The sequence below is a fragment of the Apium graveolens genome, chromosome 10, assembly GCF_009905375.1.
Source record: "Apium graveolens cultivar Ventura chromosome 10, ASM990537v1, whole genome shotgun sequence".
Classification (NCBI taxonomy): Eukaryota; Viridiplantae; Streptophyta; class Magnoliopsida; order Apiales; family Apiaceae; genus Apium; species Apium graveolens.
Window position 1 is genome coordinate 163,196,241 of NC_133656.1, and position 16,930 is coordinate 163,213,170.

The 16,930-nt window shown below is 35.2% G+C and overlaps 1 non-coding gene across 1 annotated transcript; it reads right to left on the reverse strand.

Moving 5' to 3' along the window:
* Positions 1-15,772: 15,772 nt before the first annotated feature.
* LOC141694721 (small nucleolar RNA R71) lies at positions 15,773-15,879 on the reverse strand. Its single transcript, XR_012564006.1, has one exon. It is a non-coding gene; the product is annotated as a small nucleolar RNA R71 (small nucleolar RNA).
* Between the last annotated feature and the right edge of the window lie 1,051 nt (positions 15,880-16,930).

A 16,930-nucleotide genomic window follows, 5' to 3' on the forward strand; every position in this document is an offset into this window, starting at 1 on the left:
CTGATGGCCTTTGTGATTCATTTTAAAAGGCAAAACAAAGAAAATCTTCATTCAAGAACAAGACTGAATCTTCAATTCTTGAGCCTTATCACCGACTACATATTGATCTATTTGGTCCAGTGAATGTCATGTCAATTGCAAAGAAGAAATATGCTATGGTCATAGTAGATGAGTTTACCAGATACACATGGGTGTATTTCTTGCACACAAAAAGTCAAACTACATCTAACTTGATTGATCATGTCAAACAACTGGATAAGTTGGTCAAAGACTCTGTGAAAATTTTAAGAAGTGATAATGGTACTGAGTTCAAGAATTTGATCATGGAAGAGTTCTGCAAAGACCATGGAATAAAGCAGGAATTTTCTGCTCCTGGAACTCCACATAAAAATGGAGTTATTGAAAGAAAGAATAGAACTCTTGTTGAAGCTGCACGAACTATGCTTGATGAAGCAAAGTTACCAACCTACTTTTGGGCTGAAGCTGTGCAGACTGCTTGTTTTACTCAGAGTGCAACACTTGTCAACAAGCATGGAAAGACACCATATGAGATGGTGAAGAAAAAAAATCCAAATCTGAAGTACTTTCATGTATTTGGATGCAAGTGTTTTGTTCTTAAGACTCATCCTGAACAGCTCTCCAAATTTGATCTAAAAGCTGATGAAGGAATTTTTGTTGGATATCCACTTTCCACAAAAGCCTTCAGAGTCTATAATTTAAGAACAAGGGTTATCATGGGATCTATCAATGTCTTTTTTGATGAAAAGAAGATTATTGGACTTGAAGATTTCAATGATCATGATTAGCTGAGATTTGAGAATGAAGTTTTTAATTTTGATAATGTAAATTCTGATAGTCTAAATCCTGATACTGCAAACTCTGATGGGTTAAACTCTGATGTTATTGAAACTGTTGTGACTACGCCAAAGGACAATGCACCTGTGCAGGGGGGGCATATTGAAGATCCAACCACATCCCAAGAAGCATCAGAACCTAGAACAGGCTCTTCAAGTTCTGATTCAGTAAGTTCTAATATTTCTGGAAACTCAAATTCTGATTCATCAAGTTCTGATGGGCCAAATTCTGATAATTTTGGAAACCCAAATTCTGAAGAATCCAACTCAGAGAGCATGATTTCAGGGGGAGCATCAGATAATGTTGATGGAGACAGCATGGATCATGGGGGAGCATTCAGTTCTAGAGATAATCTTCCATCTGCAAGAAAGTGGACTAAAGCACATAAACCTGACTTGATTATTGGAGATCCTGAAGCAGGTATAAGAACTAGAACAACAATATCAAATGAATGTCTCTATCATTCTTTTCTTTCTTAGGATGAACCAAAGAAAGTGGAAGAAACTCTTCAAGATGTTGATTGGGCGCAAGCAATGCAGGAAGAGTTAAATGAATTTGAAAGAATTAAAGTCTGGACCCTAGTGCCAAGATAAAAGAACATATTCGTTGTTGGTACAAAATGGGTGTTCAGAAACAAAACTGATAGTGATGGCATAATTACAAGGAATAAAGCAAGGCTGGTTGCAAAAGGATATTCTCAACAGGAGGCAATTGATTATGATGAAATATTTGCACCAGTTGCTAGATTGGAAGCCATAAGGATATTTTTGGTTTATGCTGCTCACAAGAAGTTGACAGTCTTTCAAATGGATGTAAAATGTGCTTTTCTTAATGGATAATTGGAAGAAAAAGTATATGTTGAACAACCTCCAGGTTTTGTAGATTCAAAATTTCCTCATCATGTCTACAGACTTGATAAAGCACTTTATGGCCTTAAGCAAGCTCCAAGAGCATGGTATGAGACATTATCTCAGTTTCTTCTGGAAAGTGGATTTAACAGAGGGACTATTGACAAAACTTTATTCTATCTCAACCATGGAAAGGACATACTTTTGGTGCAGATATATGTTGATGATATCATTTTTGGTTCTACAAATGACAGACTTTGTAAAAGGTTTGCCAAGCTAATGCAGTCAAGATATCAAATGAGTATGATGGGAGAACTTAGCTATTTTCTAGGCTTTCAAGTCAAGCAGAATGAAGAAGGAACTTTTATTTGTCAATCTAAGTACACCATAAATTTGTTGAAGAAATTTGGAATGCAAGACTGTTCAAGTGCATCCACTCCTATGGCCGCTGCAATAAAATTGGATAAGGATACTGGTATATCAGTAGATATTACTGATTACAGAGATATGATTGGATCATTACTCTATCTAACTGCAAGTAGACCTGATATCATGTATGCTACCTGTCTTTGTGCAAGATTTCAAGCAGATCCAAGAGAACCTTACTTAACAGCTGTGAAAAGAATTTTCAAGTACCTTAAGGGTACAGCTGATCTGGGATTGTGGTATCCTAGGGAATCAGACTTTAAGCTAATAGGTTACTCAGATGCATATTTTGCAGGGTGCAAAATTGACAGGAAAAGCACATGTGGAAGCTGCCAATTTCTTGGAGGCAAATTAGTTTCTTGGTTTAGCAAGAAACAAAAGTCAATTTCCACATCAACTGCAGAGGCAGAGTACATTGCTGCAGGAAGCTGTTGTGCACATATTCTTTGGATGAAGAATCAGTTACTGGATTATGGGTTAGAATTTTCTAAAATCCCTATTTACTGTGATAATCAAAAAGCTATTGCTATGACAGGTAATCCAGTTCAACACTCAATGACAAAGCACATCAGTATAAGGTACCATTTTATAAGGGAACATGTGATGAAAGGTATAGTGGAATTGCATTTTGTTCCAACAAACAACTAGCAGATATCTTCACAAAACCACTATGTGAATCTACTTTTACAAGATTGGTAAATGAACTTGGAATGGTTTCAGGTTCTTTCTCTAAATCTGTTTAGTTTATTAACTGATACATCAGACTTTATGATCAGTATTTACAGATATTACTCTCTTTATGTAATATGTGCTTAAATTGAAATTTACCTAAGTGCTGATTGTTGTCTGATGTGAATTTCTAAACTCTGATAGTGATATGAATGTTTCTGTAACTATTCAATCCAATGAGGATAACTGTGCTAGATACTGACCTAGTAATCTATAATATACTAAATATCCCATGTTTAAAGTAATTGTTTATGTGGAAATCTTTTGGCACAAGCAAATTCTGATATTGAGCTTAGTAAGGTTTACTTTGTGTATCTTATTACTAAGTCAAAAACTAGAATGGTGCTTCTTATCTGTTAAGTTCTGATGTTTGTAAAGCTTATTGGTGTACTAAGTGCTGATAAGCCTCACTTATCAAAAGCAAAAGAGAAGAAAAAGAAATAAAAATCAGGCACTCCTTTGAGATCTAGAGAAAAATATTTATGGAAGGGAAGACCCAAGTGCATTGCTGGTATTAAGTAATATGCATTAGAAAAGCAAAATAAAATTTTCTTAGTGACTTTTCACATTCTCTGATTACTGGAGAAATACTCTGATAACAGCATAAATTCTGATAAGCAGTCGTGACTCACTTACACTGAGAAGCCACTGTAAAAAGGAATTTCAAAAGATGCATAAAATGAGCACAAAATAGTTGAGGTGAACTTATGCATGAACTCTACCTATAGTAGACTTAGACTAATGACAGATTTTAATCAAAGTTCTTAGTTATGCCCTATTTCTAAGATGTACTGAAGTGAATCAGACTTTACTCTTTGTCTGATATTTAGCTTAATGCACACACTTATACTCCATATGAATGATGAAATTACTGTGGTGATCAATTTTGTTTTAGATGAACAGTTTCAGTGTCAGTTGCATAAATTATGAGGACAAGTTCTGATGGAAGTTCTGATGATTAAGTTCTGAGGAAACCATATCAGTATTTGTGTGAAGAATTACATAAATAAACATTCACTTTTAGGGTAAAGAAGCCATATTCTGATGACTTTTAAATTCTAATAATAATCAAGTTCTGATGCTTACGTGGCAATATTTATTTACTTGATTTATTTTTAAGTCATTACTTGAACGGTTATATTTTATCAGAGTATTGTATTACGTGAGATAAAGCAGTCATAATCATTTATTTCGTGGGAAAGGTTTTTTTTGAAAAACCTGAATGTGCATAGTAATCATTACTTATTTCTCGTGCCCATTAACTTTTGTTTTAACTGCTGCATGCCTGACAGGTATAAAGTCTGTTGTACTTCTCCATAACTGTTGTCACGTGGGGTGTCTAAGTAAAAGAGATAAAAGATTTCAAATCTTTTATTTACATTTTTATTCTATTTACTCTCTCTCTTTTTCTTACCCTCTCATATTTTCTGACGGTTTACAATAAAGACATTTTATCGAACACTTTTCAGTCATTCTAACTTCTCATCTATTTTCAATGGCACCCAAGGATATAATCTTTGATGGAGCAAAGTTTGTCCCCAACAACTATGCTTCCATTCTCACTAAGAGTGAAGCTCCGTCGGAACTTCATTTTATACAGGATTTCTTAGCTAATAGTGAGATTGGGTATGCTTTGACTCAACCTCAATCTATTTCTGGCAAACAAGTGCTGACGTTCTGGAGAATTGGGTTATATGATGATGGGGGTGCTGCTGGGTCTCCAAGCATCATTTTCACATCAGGAGATGTCGAGTATGTGGTTACTAAATCGACTGTTCGTAAAGCTCTCCATTTACCTGAAGACTGTACATTCTCAACTATGGAGGAGCCTGTTTTACAGTAGCTTATGGCCAATTTGGGCTATGAGCAAAGCTTGGGAAAGCTGGGTCAATTGAAAAGATCACATATCAGAAAGGAATGGAGTTATTTCTTTGACAGCATCACCAAGACATTCGCAAATAAATGCTCCAACTTTGATGCTATTCCCATTCTGAGTCAGCAAATCGGGTATGCTCTTATAAATCAAACTCATTTTGATTATGCAAGTGCTGTACTAGGTTTTATAGGGGATAGGATGACAGAAGATAGGAATGTAGTATATTTTGCTAGATTCTGTCAGCTTATATATAGTTACTGTTGTGCTGAAGAACCCCAACTATTCAGTGACTTAATTTTACCTTTTAAGCTTGCAAAAAGGGCCTTTAATGATCTGTTAAAATCTGATACTAAGAAGAGGGTTTTGAGACCTTTACAAATCCCTCAATCAGTAAAGCAAGTCTTGGTAAATGCTGATCCAGAAACCTATACAATTGTATATCCTGATGTCCAACCCATCAACCCACAACGGCCATCAGTACCTTCTCCTGTTACTCAACAACCAGAAATATCAGATCATGCCAATCAACCGTCAGCACCTACTGTGGAGCCATCTTCTTCTATAACAAAGAGGACAAAGACTGTACCTCAGAAATAACAGAAAAGAAGGAAGATAATTTTAAGAGATGAGTCTGATGATGAGGAGGTACAGGTTCAACCATCAGAACCTGTTACTAAAGTAGCTGAGAAGGTTTCTTCTCAGAAAGTTCAAGAAACTGGGAGTTCTAGGCCACTCAAAAGACTTAGAAAGATAAATTTTGATGATAAAGCTCCCAAAGTCTCTCCACCCTTGAAGAGAGGAAGAAACAAAGAGCTAACAGGGACACAACTGAGTCAGATTCAGAGGATGTGGAAGCAGCAGCTAAGGAAGGGGATTAGCAATCTTTGATCTCAAAGGAGCCAATTGTGATTGAATCCCTTCCTTCTACACAACCAAAATTTGTTGAAGCCACTGAATCTACACCACCACTGTCACCAATTCAAGCTGAAGACATTGCTCAAGATAGAGTACCTACACCTCCTGGGTCACCTATCATTGAACAAGTACATGCTGAAACTATAGGTACAAGTGCTGAAATAGACATTCACAATTTGATTGTGCCTGAAGTTCTGTACTTAGAAGCTTCAACCATTCCTCAGCAAACATCACCAACAACACCAATTTTAGATGCTGATATCAATGTAGATATTCCAACAACACCTCATCTGAATCCAAATAATGAAGATCAGATATTAGGTGAGCATCAAAATTTGGATGTTGATCAGAACTTAGAGGATGATCTTGAAACCTCTATAGCCTCACACACTATCATTTTATCAGAGGAAGCTGATTCTGAAGGCTCTGTAAGTTCTGATGCTGCAAATGCAGAGAATACTGGTGAAGCTGCTATAAATGAAAATGCTGATGCAGCTGGTCCTTCAGGATATGCACCTCTACGAGCAGTTAGTAAAGCTAGTTTGATTAAGAAGTTTGTGAGAGGGGATGCACCAGTACCTTGGAGTGAAACTCCAAGAGGAAAAGAATGGATAAAGGAGTGGAACAAAGTTAATTTTGTTCCTACTGAAAAAATTCTTGCTGAGCACCTGGCTAAGGCTGATGAGATGCTAATGAATGATGATTTCAAAGCACAGCTCCGAGTTACTGCATTAAGTACAAGGCACCTTCAAGGTCAACACTCAATAACTCAAGCCAAGGTGAACAAAATTCAAGAAACTCTGATTCAGCAAGACATGAATGTCAAATTGGAAAAGAACAGGTTTTTTAAACCAGCCTTTGACCGAATTGGGTATATTGAAAAGACTCAGGAGAAGCAACAAGATCAGATTTCTGAAATTCTAAAGAATCAAGCTTCTCATCAAACTCAACTCAATGAGATCCAATCCTCCGTGGAATTGCTTGTCTATCTTCTTCTACCTGCTGATGCCAAAAAGGGGGAGAAAGTGATTAAATCCAAATGCAAATCTGATTTAGCTATGAAGAAAAAGGATGATGGAAATGATGACCAGGGAAACTCTGAAAGGGGTAGAGGTCATGGTCAAGGCAAAGGTTCTTTATTCAGGAAAGCGGGAACTTCTACACGGAAATCAAGTTTTGATGCTTATAGAAGAATAAGTTCTGATAAGCAAGTTCTGACTAAGCCTGATGTTCTGATACAGGGTGAAAGTCAAGAATCACAGAAGTTATGCAGACACTGAAGCTTAAGGGGAAGGAAACATCAGTATACTATCAAGACCCCAAGTTACAGAAGCTGGATGAAGAAATTTCAAAAAGACTATTTCTCAAAGACAATCCAGGAATGGACTTTGAAAGTCTGAAGAAAGAAGAAGCCAGACTTAAAGCAGAAAATGACAAATTCAAGTCTAAAGCTTCTCTTACTGCAAAGAAACCTCCAAAGCCTAAGGGCATTATGATTAAAGAGAAGACAAACTCTGAGGCAATCAAATCTGAATCCAAAGCCAAATCACAAGTGTAAGTTGATCCTAGATCCAAGGGCAAAGCTAAAGTTGATAAACCTGTAAAGGTATATATGCCAATCATGGATCTGGAAGCAAAATCTGATGAAGATACTAGTCTGATTTTGAAGAAAAAGAATATTCAAACAACCTGTGACATAGCTCATGTTGTTCAAGATCAGGACTTAGTAAATTCTGATATGATAATGAAGCAAGCAACCTCTGACAGAGCTCAAGTTGGATTGATATCAGAAGATAAAGAAAAGGAAACCTCTGACATTGCTCATGTTAAACCTTCAAAAATTCTACTACCTGGGTTTACTAAAGCTCAACAATCTACACAACTTTTGAAGACTACATCAAGTGGTTTTGAAGCAAGAGTTATTAGAGGAAAGGAAGCTAGATAAAAATCAGGATTTTGTAGTTCTAAAGAAAAGAGGGTAAATAATACTACCTCTGATCCAACTTCTTTGAGTGAACAGGAGTAGGAACAACTCCTGAAAGATTGAATCAACTGGAGTCTGTACAAATGGTTTACCACTCTGTATTGAAAAAAGATATCATGTTATATTTCATGACAGATGGGAGGGTATTCCATATTAGAAAGAATGTTATTCCTTTGAAGTATTTTGAAGAATTGCAACATGTGTTATTTCTACTTCAAGTGAAAAACAGGTCAAAAGATGGTGCTGCCAGTTACTTAAAATCTGATATTCAAAGGCAGAAGAAAATTTACTCTGTAAAGTCTGACAGACCATACTATCCTAAGTACAGAGCTCACAATGGTGATATAGTTGAGATGAAGCCTAATACCGCCAAAATCATCACTACATTTCTTGGTATTAAAGGTCTTGAATTCAATCTAGAGTCTGATAAAGCCTATTTCATCAGACTGGATCAGGATATAAGGAAAGCAAAAATAAATGATCTTAGGGCTGCTATCTTCCAAACAGGTGAAAATATAGTTGAACTTAAAGATGCAAAAAGGAGGATCAAGAATGAACTTGAATATGCTGAGAGAAGTCTGTTAAGGAATTATCTCAGAACAACTCCTGACATTAGAGAGATCACACACTGAAGCCAAATCAAGAACTGCAACTGTTAAATTCTGAAGGTTATACAGGTTAAAGCTGATATCAGACTTTAAGGATGGTAAAAGCTGTAAAGACTGTGAGTTGTAGTTACTTAGTCAAATTCTCATATGTATTTGTACTTAATTTTTTTGACATCATCAAATATCTTTTGAACTTGTATATTATGCTAATTTACAAGTTGGGGGAGATTGTTAGATATATTTGTGATGTCATGTCTAATAATGATTTTTGTTTAGTTTTCAGATCTTAACTAACAGGACAAATCAGGACTTAACTGGAAATCAGTACTTATACTGAAGTCAGAACTTAAGATATCAGAACTTAAGTTATCAGAACTTAAGTTATCAGAAGATATTTATCAGGAGATAATATCAGGACTTAAGAAGACTTTCAGATGAGGAAGATGACTGATTGAAGGAAAGAGGATTAAGAAAAACACAAGAAGAGATATGCATGGAGAAGAATTCTATGAAGAGTAGAATACTTGGAAGAAAAGATAACTTGTTGATATATTTTAGGATGCAGACTTATGTTCGATATCAATTAGAAGTTTATCTTGTAACTGTGTGTCTATATAAACACAACATAGGGTTTACACTATAAGTGTTATCTTAATTGAGGATATTATTCATTGTAACCCTAGCAGCTCTCGTGATATTTGTTCATCACTGAGAGAGAATGGTTCCATTGTAATACTGTTTCATTGATAAGATTATTATGTGTTTCATACTTGTGTTCTTAATTCGATTTGATTGTACTAGACACTGTATTCAACCCCCTTCTACAGTGTGTGTGACCTAACAAAGAATTTAATAAATCGATGTAGATTACGGGAAAGCCTCCGTCTAGGGTTTTGAATGGAGAAGGAACCTGAAAAAGTTTCCATTTTTTGACTAATCCTAGCTCAACAACATCATTGTCTTATTCGTCTTCGCTAACGGAAGATGTTTTTGGTAAAGTTTGCATGGTATTCTGATGTGACTCAACTTAAACCCTTTTTGTGTCATTTGTAATGTAGAGTAAATAGGGTATCGATTTACGCCGAGGATCAAGGGCTAACTTTTCTTCTATTTCGCTAATAATATCAAGAATGAAGTTGTTTTGTTTATCTAACAGCTAAATTAACTAGTAAGTAAGAAAAAGTTTATTTGTGAAGAATTAAATAAACATGTTGGAAAACATGTAAATCCACCCTAAACCCATGACACAGTTTTAAAATTCGTCTGATAATTTCTGAAAGATACCTATAGAGAACCTACCATGACCACATAGAAACAAGTTCTGCTATCCGTATAACCCCATGACCACATTGAAAGGTTAAAACGAATTACACACTTATACAACTAATCCCATGACCACATAGAAAGATTAAATGATTTTACAGAGATAGCAATCACAAAACATAACTGGATGACCGCATACCATAGTTAATTCGTGCATCTCTATAAGCATTGATGTTTATACATGCACAATCAAGAACACATCACAGAAAATCAAAACTGTATAATTATCATAAAGTTTAGGGCTTCAAAACAGCCATCTAACAATAAAATCTAGCCAACCATAATCATAATAAAAGTTACAAGGTTCATGAGAAGATTAGAATAAAATACAAAGTGTAGAGTTAGAAGAATTATCCCTGAAAGGCATATGTCATAGCCTATTTGTTTATTCGAGGATTCAACTCAACTCAAATAAGAATGTAACAAGTAAATAGTGATTCTATCGTCAAAGAGATCTCTCAAAGTAACATATGTCAAAGGATTAAGTAACATTGTTCATCTACAGACTTGAGGACTTAATTCACTGGAAGAAGCTCAAGAAATTGATCAAGTCTCAGTGATATAAATCAAGATTGTGGATTTAATCAAGTGACAGAGATCTTGTCAGGGTATCAATTAATTACAGGGATTTAATCTGAAAAAAATCAAGTTATTAAGATCAAGACATGAAGAAACATCACAGAAGTTAGTCATTCATGAACCAGACAGTACATCGAGTGTCAACATTGAAGTGGTGGAATTGATTCATAATTTTCAGTGATTTTTAGAAGATTGTCAGAAGAGTGGTTGCTGTTCAAGAATAGTATTAATTCTCTATTAATTATTTAAGTCATATAATTTAATTAAGAAAATAAATTATATCTGCAAAGATTAATTTATTGATTAATTGAATTAATTGATTAATTAATTCTGAATTAATATTATGTATTTTCAGAATTGATTTTGAATTAATATTCAATATTAATTCAGCAAGACAAATATTTGAACTGGTATGACAATTGGATTGTCATACCGAAAGTCTTTCCAATTCTTTTAGATTGTCTTGCCGATAGTCTTTCCAGCTCAAAGGATTGTTTTGCTGATAGTCTTGCCAGTTCAATCAATAGTCTTACCGATTGTCTTGCTAGATCAAAAGGATTGTCTTGCCAACAATTCAAGTGGATTGTTTTGATTACTTAACAACAGAAGCTGATCTTTCAACAACAACATTGAATATCTCAACCAACTGAAGAACACAGAACAAAAAGAAAAGCAGAAAACTTATTATCTTTAACTGCAATATTTCAGGACATTAATTTCTAGTATTTATTGTTAAATCTAAACCATTAGAAATCCTTCTCTTGTTCTTGTGTAATTATCTATCGGATCAAAATTCCTAGAACTTAATCTCAAATTGCTTTTAGCATTTGATCTTTTTATTTCAAAAATAGAAAAAGTTCATGTCGAATTTATTCTAGATTTGGAATAATTTATTTGAGATTAATCCCTTGTAAACGATACCGTTGTTGTAACACCCTTCAAGTTTAATAATAGTTTTATTTAACTTGAATTTTGTTTCACTTTTTTATTCCGCATTTTATTCGATTAAACGGTATAGTTTGTATTCAACTCCCCCTTCTAGAAACATATTGGGACCTAACAATTCCTATGTTGTTGATATCAAATCTCCAAGCATAAGTCCTCCTCCTCCTCTTAGCTTTTTCTCTTGGTGGCTATAGATACATATATCATATCTCTCATAATCTAAACCTAATATATAAAGTATTTTTATTGTTTCTAGGAATAAAACAAGAGTTTCCCAAACCGAAAAGGTTTCTAAGGTCAAAATTCGTAGTCGACTTTCTCATCTGATTCTGTGCTGCTCAAAGTGAAATTTGTTATTTGGGCCTGTTTAGAATGAAATATAATCTCATTATCTTCGCGTGGGCTGTTGAATCGCCCAAATCTGATAAGCAGAACTTAAGATATGACCCAAACAATATGTCTTGCGCGTGTAACCCAATAAATCCGAATTTTCTTCTAATTTAGCTCCAATCCTTTCCAATTTATAATTCTTTACTTCCTATAATAATATATTATAATTTTATTAATAAAGATCCAATTAAATGCAAAATATAATTAATATGGGACAAATATCATCTAAAATATACACAAATATATATTTTATCAAATATTCCCATACTTAGCATTTTGCACATCCTCGGGCAAATAAGAAAAATAAAATTATCTCTAACTAACTAACTCCACTTTCATAGATGACACGAATGCATTGAGCATATGCAATAAGCCATTAAACCCCTAGGCAGCCTTAGTAGGACGAGTTATGTCTCGTGAGGGTTTATAGAAGATATACCCACAAAATCTACCCAGCCCATGCAATACAGTCGTCCTCAGGAAATGAAGGACTAAATTTACTACATGAATGCAACTAGATGATTACAAATGCAAAGGATCTCAAATATAATAGTGTACGCGAAGTCAGCAATACTCTCAGGATATGCAACAAGTTAAACACATCAAGCTTATACTAAAACCTCACCACATAGTACAAACAAGTGCAGAGTATGCGTGTATGCTTAGATTAACAAAATGCTCTCTACTGAACCAAGAACAAAGGCATACAAGCTTCAACATGACAAGTCACGTGAGTTAATAGCTCCTAAGTTGATCACTAGAATAGATCTTAAACACTTCGTTACTTAGAACCAGCCATCATTCAAGTTAAGCAAGGGATTTCTATGTCTTCTTTTATTTCTACAATATTACTAACTATACACATGTGATTTTTTATATGCTCGGTCTAAGGTTAGGAAGCTTCTCAGGGTAAGTGAGTTATGACCACCATAAGACTTCACAAGCTAGGTCCAAGGTCGGGTGGCTTCTCAGGGTAAGTGAGTTACGACCACTCTCAGACTTCGCCAATCATATTATATACACATATGTATTAAGTGGTTTATTTAACCATGCAATGGTCGAGATCCCTAAAGATGTAATACCCATATAGCGAGCGTTGGGTCAACAATCCCAAACCATAAAAGGCTTTAGGTTACTAGGCACAAAGTCCCCTCAGACTTAATTACTCGAGTATTAATGAGTCCAACCTAGTCAATTATACAACTTTTTTATGTGTACTTTATTACTACTATTTTTACTTCTTCTTTTTTTTTCTATTTTTTTCAAGACATTTATATCTCACAGTTTCCCTCAAACTTTAGCATTTACGTACTAAGCTCAGAAATGAATAGTCAAAATTCTAATTATCAACAAGAAGCTACTCCTCAAGAAACAAGAATATCTGAATCTCAGTTCAAGAGAATCATAAAATTGTGTAGTGAAAATAAGTTCTGCACTAGTGACACTACGCATTATGACATCAAGTGATCATGGCAAGACTCAGTTAAAACAAGCTACACATAATATCATCATAGGCCACTGACTTGGACTACTACAGGTTCGAGATCATGCAATGTTATGCAATACTACAACTATATGATTTGATGCAAATTATATGAACTAATGTATGAAATATGCAACTATTTATTCTACCATGTTATGCGCTATAATTATTTTATACATAACAATATTATACACATATATATAATAAAATTAATTATATTGATAATACCTCCCCATACTTGAATGGTTCATTGTCCTCAATGAACAACATATATATAATATATACATATAAAAAGAATTAAAAAAATTAAGGAAGAAAAAAAATCCTAAAACATAATACAAAAATAAAACAAAGAAAAATATTATACAAAAGAAAGTTGAAAATACTCCCCTAGTGCATAAACACAAAGTGTCGATCCAAAAACATAAAGTCACACGCGTGAGACTCAGTATCAGTTCCTCTTCTATGTTTAGCTTTCAGAAAAATTTTATGGACATGAAAAATAATTCATGGGCATGAAATTTTTTTGATTTCTAGAAAAATTTCATAGGCATGAAAAAAAATTCATGGACATGAAAAATTTCTGATTTCCTATTAATCAGCTTCAACTAAGAATTCTTTCCAAAATCATGGGTTGCCTCCCAAGAAGCACTTTTCTTTATTGTCTTTGGCTAGAAAATATACTACCCACTTTCCAGGGGGATACATCCAAGATATCAGCTCCATCTTTAGCATGTGAAGGCTTTCATGAAAATTTCATAGTGTTAAGTGGCATTTATATCCACTGAGAACACTTTGTAAAGGCTCGAATTGGTGTTTTATACTCAAGTTGGTTGTGTATTTGATGAGTTTTTTGTAGTGTTTTATATTTCAGGGCATAATCGGAAGAAGGACTGTAAATTGCATGATTGATGCTTAGAAGAGTGTTAGGATGAAGCCTTGGTTGAGTGCGCTAAGAAACCAGCAAGTGAAGGCCAATAAAGAAGAGAAATAAAGTTTTTCCAGAAGCTCAGCGCGGCCGCGCTACATTTGGGAGCGGCCGCACCGGATCCTCGGGCGGCCGCTCATTTTGCCAGAATCCTGTTTCCAATAGAATACTGATCTGCTGGACTTCTGGTTGAATTGGGCTGCTATATAATGACTTTTTGAAGACGTTTTTCATAACGGGGAGCAAGGAGAAGACAGGAAGAAGACCTAATAGCACACATTCAACGAAGGATAAGAAGAACTTGTTTTACTTGTGATTCTTTGCTTAAGTTGTAATCTTGGATGGTCGTTTTCTTTATTGTTGAACCTAATACTCTTGTTAACATACTTTGATTATTTATTCAGTTTATAAAGCCTTAGTTTATTTATCATGCTTTCATCGGAACCCACGGTGATGATGAGTTCGGTTATGAACTAATCATTATCGTGGGGTTCTAACAGATTTACTTATAGATTTTAATAGTTAATTTGTTTCAATACCTTAGTGTGTGGTGATTTTATGATATCCTAGTATTGGTTGTGCTTATTCGTCTTATGAGCGTCGTGAACTTATAAGATAATGTGTTAATCTCAATTGAAGCGATAATGAATATAGAGGTTTAGAACTTGCCATGCTAGCATAGGTTCATGTATTTATTATGCATGATTCGTAGGTAACTTTAACCATATTACTTGCCCTATGTAATCACGATAGATAACTTGCGCATTAAACCTTTATGTTGTCAAATTATATAGACATATAGGGTCTCAGCATAATTGGTGTCTATTCAGCTTCTATCTCTTTTATGGATGACTGGTAGTAGGGTATTCGTGCAATGAAAGTTGGCATTTACTAGTTTCGTGTTATCTGATTAGTTGTCATCACCATTGCATGCCAAGGTTAAGAACAATGACTTTGAATGAAGTATTTAATGAAGTTAGAATCCCATGTTTGTCTCATATAGTTAATTCAATCACTTTAATTTCTTAGTTATTTGCATGTTAGTTTAATCTTTGTTATAAAAACATCTCAATTTGTTACTTGTCTTAGCATTGAGCGATAATCATACATTGATGCATAGGTGCACATTTTGAATTTAACCTAACCCAGTCTCTGTGGGAATGAAGTAGAAATTATTCTATATTACTTGCGATTGCGTATACTTGCGTGTAATTTTAGCACGTGTTTTCATCCTAACAAGTTTTTGGCACCATTGTCGGGGACTCGGTGTTTATTTTTAGTTTATGTGCTTGTCATCAGTGGTCGTTAAAGTTCACTAACTCAAATATTTTACTTACTTGTTTTGCTTGTTTGTGTTTCAGGTACCCTAGAGAGCCTTTATGATAACGCGTTCTCAATCTCGTAAGAGAACACTGGATAAAGCGGATGAAGAAGTTGTAATAGAAGAAGAAGTCTTTGGTGAGGAGAAAGTTGAAGCAGAAGCGATCTTCGCAATGGGAGAACCAGTAGCAAATCTGAAAGCTTTGATGGACTTTTCTCAGCCGAAGATTAATGACATTTAGTCTAGCATTGTCAGACCATCCAATGCGGCTAAATCTTTTGAAATCAAGTCGAGCACGATTCAGGTGGTGCAAAATTCAGTCCAGTTTGGGGGTTCTTTAAATGAAGATCCAAATACTCACATTAGGGATTTCATTGAGATTTGCGACACCTTCAGGTCCAATGGTATTTCTGAAGATGCTGTTAAGCTGAGGCTTTCTCCATTCTCTCTGAGGGACAAGGCAAGGAGCTGGTTACACTCTCTACCAGCTGGTTCCATCATTACTTGGGAAGATCTTGCTCAGAAGTTTCTTACTAAATTCTTCCCTATGGCAAAGACAACTGCAATCAGAAATGCTCTTACTCAACTTGCGCAGCAATCGGGAGAGTCTTTATGTGAAGCTTGGGAGCGTTGTAAGGAGATGCTTAGGAAGTGTCCTCATCATGGGATGCCTGAATGGATGATTATCAACTGCTTTTATAATGGCTTGGGAGCACAATCTAGACCTATGCTCGATGCAGCATTAGGAGGAGCCTTATGGGATAAGAGCTATGATGAAGCTTATGAGTTGATTGAACTGATGGCTGCTAATGAATACCAGAATCCAACTCAGAGACTACCTCAAGGCAAGGTAGCAGGAATTCTAGAGGTGGATACAGCTACTGCTATAGCTGTTGTTAAGTGGCATTTATATCCACTTAGAATGCTCTATAAAGGCTCGAATTGGTGTTTTGTACTCAAGTTATTTTTGTATTTGATGTGTTTTTGTAGTGTTTTTCATTTCAGGGCATAATCGAAGGCAGGAATGGATCTTACATGATTTTATGCTTGAGGAGTGTTAGGAATGGAGCCTCGATCAGATTGCATAAGAAATCAGCAGCTGCAAGCAAGAGAAGAACAAAAACTCAGATTTTCCAGAAGTTTAGCGCTCCAGCGCTGTGTTAGCGCGCAGCCGCGCCCAGTTGGACAGAGATATAATGCACCCGCGCTGGGATAGCACGCGGTCGTGCCAGGTCATTTTCCAGAAATCCTGATTCAAGTAGAAGATTGATTTCCTGGACTTCTATTCTGATTGGGCTGCTATATAATGACTCTTAAAAGACGTTTTTTCACAACGGAGACTCAGGAGAAGACGACAAGAAGACCTAGGAGCACAAATACAACAAAGGAGAAGAAAAGCTTATTTTTACTTCTGATTCTTTGATTGAGTTGTAATCTTGGATGCTTGTTTTCTTGTTTGTTGAACCTATTACTCTTGTTTACGTACTTTGATTATTTATTTAGTTTATAATGACTTAGTTTATTATATCGTGCTTTCATCGAATGCCACAGTGATGATGAGTTCGGTTATGAACTAATCGTTATCATGGGTTCTAATGGATTTACTTATGGATTTCAATAGTTAATTTGTTTCGTTATTTTAGTGTGTGGTGATTGTATGATATCCTAGTATTGGTTGTGCTTATTCGTTTTATGAGCATCGCGAACTTATAAGATAGCG